Source organism: Heteronotia binoei, chromosome 5, assembly GCF_032191835.1.
Source record: "Heteronotia binoei isolate CCM8104 ecotype False Entrance Well chromosome 5, APGP_CSIRO_Hbin_v1, whole genome shotgun sequence".
Classification (NCBI taxonomy): Eukaryota; Metazoa; Chordata; class Lepidosauria; order Squamata; family Gekkonidae; genus Heteronotia; species Heteronotia binoei.
Genome location: NC_083227.1, coordinates 66,258,866 through 66,266,175, shown reverse-complemented (window position 1 = coordinate 66,266,175; position 7,310 = coordinate 66,258,866).

The following is a 7,310-nucleotide window of genomic DNA, read 5'->3' as shown; positions in this document are numbered from 1 at the left end:
CGATACCATTCCATTTTCTCTCATCTTTTCATAAAGAGAAAATATAGGGGTGAGCTTAGAAAATGTAGGGGTGAGCCTGGAAACCTGGATCATGCCGGTATCACTGGGATCTTTGTGAAAGTGGCATATAGGTGAAAAAAAGTATAAGGCAGGCATTTATTCTCTGTAATGAATGGCAGAAGTAACTGCAACACAGATTCTCAGCTTTCAGAACCAACCACTCAGGGGATGCAGAGACTGTTTGTCCAAAACATTCTCACTGCACTTATTCTAAATTCTATCCCTCTTCACATTAAGGTAATTTTGAATTGCCCCCCCCCCCCAAGTCAGAATGAAGAGTCAGACACAAAGTATTGGTATAACTAAGGGCCACTTTATTAAGTATAATAATAAATGGCAAGGGCAACAAGAACTGTGACCTGGTCAGGGCCAGGGGCCTCAACAGACTGCTTCCCTGCCACTAGTGGGCGAGAGACCCAGCCCCCCAGCCGGAGCTGTGTGGCACAGCTCCCACTAAGCTGGCCCAGCAAGGAGGCAAGCCCCAGAGGGCCCGTCCACCAGATGCACATCTCAATGGAAGGCACCCTCTAGCCGAGCCTCCAGGACAGTCTGCATCCTCTCACCCAAGGGCTGATTCTGCCAGACCCCTAAATTCCCCAAAAGGGGATGCTTTCTGGTCCTCCCCTAGCCGCATAGAACCATAAGCCCATTAACAACCTGCCACTACTAGGCCAAGTCTCTACTTAGGGCTTAGCACCCACCGGGAGGTCCAGGGCCACCCACAGCCCTTGCCGGAGATCTCTCAAGAAAAGCATGTTACCTTTTTCAGAGAGATGCACCCCATCCCCTCTGTAGAGGTCAGTAAATCTCGTAGAAATATCCGGGTGGGGCAGATAGTGCTCCAACCCCGCTTCCATTGCCTTCTGAATTTCTTTATTAGCTTTGTAATGGGCCCTCTCGATACCTGCAGGATCCCAAGCACTGTGCCAAATGAGGCGGGGAAGCATGGCTGATCAAATTATAGTGGTCCTTGGCCATATCTCCCTAATGTACCAAAAATCCTCTCGGGCCTTCAAGACTAAGCCTTGCCCTTCACTAGCCTGAGATCATTCCCTCCCAGGTGAATGATTAGAACCTGAGGAGGAGGGCCTGCATTCCCATGGAATAACAATGGCAGCAGGCCGGGCCAATGAAGACACCAGCAGCCACATCATTCGACAGTAACATATTGGCTGAGTCCCAGCTGAGAGCCAATTGAAGTTCTCCAAGCCTGATATGCGGCCCAAAATACATAGCTGTGTCCACAGACGAGAATTCGGCTCCTCTGGCCGGGAACAACAGCATCTAAAAAGAAAAAAACAGTCAAACTAGAAATAAGAACCATAACATCTCAATTACAAACAACGAAGCTAGGAACCGAGCAGAGGGTGAACATAAGATTTATAGATCGATGACTGCCAACGGCCCAGATGCTGAATAGAGGAAGAAGGATATCCCAGGGCAGTGGCCGTAGAGGCCGCCCCGATTCTAAAGGTGTGGGTACCAAACCGCACCCCGGACAACCCCAGCTTAACTAAAGCCCGGGAAGTCACGGCCCAAAACTGATGCTTTGTCAGTGGGCTGCTGTTAAGGTGACAAAACAAAAACCTATAATTGGTTCCCCGAACTGCCAAATAAGCAGCCAAAGCAGAAACTGGGCACAACTCAAGCTCAGAGCAGGTGCCTAGCTCCATCACAGTCCTGTTGCGACGCTGGTCAGTCTTAGAGGGTCGAATGGTAATGACCGCCTTACCCTCAACTAACCTCAGGTTCCGTAGCAACAAAGCATTACCAGAAACATCATTTCTGGAGCCCGCCACTAACTCACTAACTCTAAGGGCCCCCCCAAAAGGCAACAAAGGAAGCAGCATGGAACAGTGTGGCCTTAAGATAAGATGCACACACTGTGCCCCAAACCCCCTTCAAACCCTTAAGAATCAGAGGAGAAATAGATTTCCTAGTATCGAGATTAGTCCCAGCCTCTCTGGCCCATCCCTCCAGCATCTTTCAAAGCCAAAAGTCTGCTGTTTCCTCCTTGTATCCCAACACCTTGCCAGCAAAAGCCAGAGCAGACAGGTATCCCTTAATGGATTGCATGGCCAATCCCTTACCTTTTAGAGAAACACAGTAGTGGAACAACTGCTCCACCGGGAGGGGCCAAACAATGCGATACCCTACCTCAGCCCTAAAGTCCTCAAACTGCCGCACAGAATGTTCGTAAGACTCCCTGGTGCTAGGCACTAGGGCTAGGCCTAGCGCTCTGCAGGCCTCGGCTCTCCAATCAGCCATAGCTCCTGGGGCATTGGCGCCGGCTCTCAATCGGCATCTGGGGCCAGCTGACAAAACCTCTTCATCTGTTTATGAGAGAGCGCGTCAGCTACCTCCTTATCTACCCCCGGAACATGCTTGGCTAAAAACAGTATGTTAAGCTTGAGACAGCACAGAGTGAAGGCCCTCATCAATTTCATAACCCTTTGAGATTTGGTTGAAAGGGAATTAATGACATGGACCACTGCAATTGGCCATATAATTCCCCCACAACCAAACTGCAACAAGAATGGGGAAAAAACTCGAGAAACGTTAGATCTCGGTTCAAACCTGCCTAAGCCCATGACTCTGGCCATGTGTCCGCGCACCAATGTCTGCGGAAATAAACCCCAAAACCAAAATACCCAGCAGCATCAGACATGACCTAAAGTTCTGCCTCAAGCCTCATGTCGTCTCTCTAAAAAGAAATCCCATTAAAGGACTCCACAAATTCTTGCCATACCCTTAAATCCTCCCTCATGCTGCTGGTAACCCGTGTTCTATGTTGGGGCAGGTGGAGGCCTGCCATAGCATCACATAGCCTACAAAGAAAAGCTCATTCAGGAGCAACCACTTTGCAAGCAAAGTTAAGATGCCCAACAAGCTGCTGGAGCTCAAGCAATGTGACCTTTTTTTTTTAAGAAAGAAGGAATTAATCCTACTCCACAAATCTTTCACTTTTTGGATAGGAATTCTGGACAATTGTGCCAGGGTATCCAGCTCAATCCCCAAAAAGATAAGTTTTTGGGCTGGATCTTCCGTCTTTTCCTGAGCCAACAAAACCCCCAGTTCTGCAGCCAGCTCGATGAAGCCAGACAACAACTGTGCGCAACGCCCAGTCCCTGCAGGACGCACAAAGAAGTAGTCATCCAAATAATGCACAACATCCAGCAGACCAACTTTTTTGCAAACATTTCATTCCAAGAATGTGCTGAAACACTCAAAAGCTGCACATGAGACAGAACAGCCCATTGGCAAAGCTCTGTCCATGTAAAATTGCCCCTCAAAGTAAAATCCTAAAAGCTCAAAATCAGTCCGATGGACAAGTAGAAGGTGAAACGCAGACTTAATATCGCATTTAGCCATCTCTGCCCCCTTTGCACAGTGTCGTACAATGCTCATGACCTGATCAAAGCTGGTATACCTAACTGAGCATAAATACTCAGGAATCCCATCATTAACTGACACACCCTTGGGGTAGGAAAGGTGGTGAATCAAACGAAATTCACCAGGCACCTTCTTTGGCACCACTCCCAAGGGGGAAACCCTAAGGTTAGGCACTGGAGGATTAAGAAATGGGTCCAAAATCCTGCCCTCTGCTAAGTGCTTGGCAATCTTATCCTTAACTACATGCTCTAAACCTTTAACACAACTAAGGTTCCCAGACAGAAATGCAACCTGAGGACCCTGAAAAGGAATTCTAAAACCAAACGTGAAACCATTTAACAAGTAAACCCTATCAGCCCTTCGCGGGTACCTATACAGCCACTGCTCAAGAAATTCCACCTTTATCGGACTGGGCCCCTTTTCCAGCTTGGTAAGTATTCCCCACCACCACCTTGTCTCTTTTGGCCCTTGCGTGGCCGGGCTCTGGGGCAGTTACTAAAGGAGTGCGGGCCACCACACATGGGGCATTCATGCTTGAACTGACAAGCTTTCCTGCTGCACACTCCTTGGGAGCCAAACTCCCAGCAAAGCAAGCGGGGTTGAACTGCCTACCCTGCAGAACTGTGGGAAGAGGATGACGAAGCAGAAGTAGCCAATGTCCTAGCGACCAAATGACCACTGTCAGAGCGGTCACCCAAATTTGGTCACGCTGAGGACATGACCTGAAGCCAAAACTGCTGGTGGATGCAATCCCAGTGAAGGGAAGGGTACAAAGTGGCCCTCATCCTGAATTCTTCATCATATTGAATCCAGGTGGGCCCACTAAACATCATGTACTCCTTATAAATGATATCCATATACTGGATAAGCACAGCCGCCCATCAAGGCTGTGCACGTGCAACCACACCAGCATATATAAAAAAAACAGGCAGCAAATTGGCTGAAGTCCGGTCCACCTTGCGCTTCTTCAAATTCTCTTTTTCTTTGTCATCCAACTCCTCTTTATCTTTCTTCTTCAACTCACGGAAGAGGGAGAAAATGTCAACATACTCACCCTTTAGGATCTTATCCTTTGTTGCAGGCAACAAATGATCTCCTAAAGGTAATGCTATGTCCCTGAAAGGCATGGCAGTAAATGGGACCGACCCATATGCAGCACCAAACTGAGGGGAACAGCCCCATCTCCTCGAAAAGGGGCATGGCATTGATACCCAGGAAGACACCCCTGTACTTATTCCCAAGCCATGCACCCCTGGAATGTGATATTGCAATGTAACCCTAGAATATTAATTGGATACAGCAATGCCCATTTGAATTGGAATGGTCTTTCTTGCACATAAGGGAGACAAATCCAGTTCCTTCTTGACCCCAAAGCAGGTCTGTAATGTGATTCTGGTTCACAGGCCAGAACAACATGATGCCAGCTGAAAGGTTGAGAAGCGTCCATCTTTCTGCTCCTGGGAGTGAAAAAGTTTCGGGCTCAGAGAGGTGGTGTGGGCAGTGCCATAAAAATTCCTTCACTTTTGGCAACCTTTAAAAGTCCTGTTATCAAAGCATAAGGAAATAAGAATGACCCAGGAAACCTCCAACAAAAATAAATGGCTTGTATCTGGTAATCCTCAGGACAAGATGGCAGAAACACGAGGTTAGAGGCCAAGCACTCCTTTTGTTGTGAATGTGTGTTATAACCTGTAAACTGATCTCACAATTCTGACTTTTAACAAAGTTTCTATTTTTCTTTAATTAATTGCTAAGGCCATCAAAGTCAGCCAGTCCCCTGACCACTTGATGGATGCCCATCCATGTTTGACACTAAGAGAGAAATCTATCACTTTTGGGGAGCTTCAAAGGAACCAGTTTTGGGAAAGACAAGGCCATAAAGTCATTTGGCCAGTGTAATTAAAATGCCTATGTTGGGGTATGGATCTATGATACGAATGGTCTCTGATTGGATATTACACATATGACACCCCGACTTTCCATTGGTGTGACACTCTGCCCCCTCATTGGGTAGTGGAATTGAGTGATGTGACGTAATTTACCCTAGAAAACAGACAACCCAACCTGTCAGGTTAGGGAAAAAGCACGGGAAAAGAGCACAGGAAAAAAAGCGTAGGGCAGCACAGCGAGAAGCGTGGGAAGAAAGGGAAAAAGGGAATCCCTTCATCCTCTCCTTCCTCCACCCCCTTCCTACCCTCACCCCCCCTCTTCCTCTCAAGAGAAATCTCCCTCCAGAAGCCTTGCAATTTCCTCTGACTGAGTCTACCCTGCAAAGATCTAGGTATTGTATCACCCTCCCCCATCCTGCTTATTCAGCTAACCTCTTGTATTCCTCTTGTATGCTTGAAATTGTTTGATTGGGATGTAACTATTTGAAACCTATGCTATAATAAAATCCATTATTAACCAAAGGATTTTCAGTGGTCTATCTCCGTAGACAAAGACATAGATCCCATACACCTCACCTCTCGTAGGCCTACCATTTTGAGCTAAGAAATATTAATATTCCCCAATAAAAAGTTGTTTGAGGTGTAACAGCATCCCTTGCTGACCGGCTGCAGGCCAGGGTCCATAGGGGCCAAACTGGCCCACTGGCCATGACCAAGCTTGCTGCGGACCCGTGCCCATGGAGGGAGAGGTACCTGAAGCCCCAGCAGCAGCACCTGGCACCGCCTGAGAAGCGGGGACCCAAGGACCCCATGGACAAGCCATGCCCATGTATGACTGTGTAGTGCGTGCAGCCTTACCCCCCAGATCCAATCGGCACAAGTGCTGACCCTGTTCCGGCATCCGCTGGAAACAAAGCTGCACCTCCAGCTGCACCGTCGGTGCCCTTGACTCCTCCAGCGCCGAGTCCTGCAGACCTGCCCTCAGGGATGGACAACCTAGTTAATATATCAGCCTGCAATGCCACCGTAGAGGTTTTTCCCAAGCCCAAGCCTGACCTCTGCGAGGAAGGAATGCCTGCCACCTTTTCCAATGCCGAAAGCCTTTACAGAATAGCTGTATTAACCCCCTCATCGCCCTCCTCATTGGAAGAAGATGAAAGGGGAGCTGGCCTTTTTGGCGGGACCTTAGGGGCCTTGGGTGCCGGCTGCTTGCCTTTAGGCTTCCCAGACCCCTTCTTCCCAGGCATTTTGCAAACCAAGATAAGAATAAAAATGAACAAAATGCTCCTAAAAATTGGTTGCCCTTAAATTCACTGAAAGTGACATAAAATGGCTGCCGTCCTAAACCGGCTGCCGCTGGGCACCAGTTAAAATGGCTGCCTGCACCTTCACAAAGAACAACCACTGGAAGCTAATACTGAATGCCCATATGAAGCTGCCTTATACTGAAACAGACCCCCAGAATGGCCTCCGCTCCACTGCCTCCAAAATGGTCGCTGTCCTTATGTAGAAAAAGCAAATATGGCCGACCCTGCCTAAAGCAGCCCAGAAAACAAAATTATTTGGCCCTAAACAAAATCCCCTTCCCCTTAGACAAACTGAAAGGGAAAGCTGCACAGCAAAACTCCACCACCCTGAGTACCCTCAAATCCTTAGTTGGAGGGGGGGGGGAAGGGGAAGAAATAACAGGCTGTGAAAATGGAGCTCCTCTTCCTAAATGCCAACAGTCCAACGCTGTGAAACAGCCAGCTGCGGGGCCTTATCAGAGGCCCGATCGCAGCAGCTGAACTGAATACAAGCCCCTACAGCCTCTGTCCAGGCCGCTCTTCAGGAGCGTGTTATCTATGCTCTGATCAGGCAGCAGAAGAGCAAGCAAAAGTGCTGCCTCCCAGCCTGAAATTAACAAACACGGCAGAGCCGCCCACGGAGCTCTGTCTGCCCCGATCTCAGCCTGGAGACTGAGGTAGG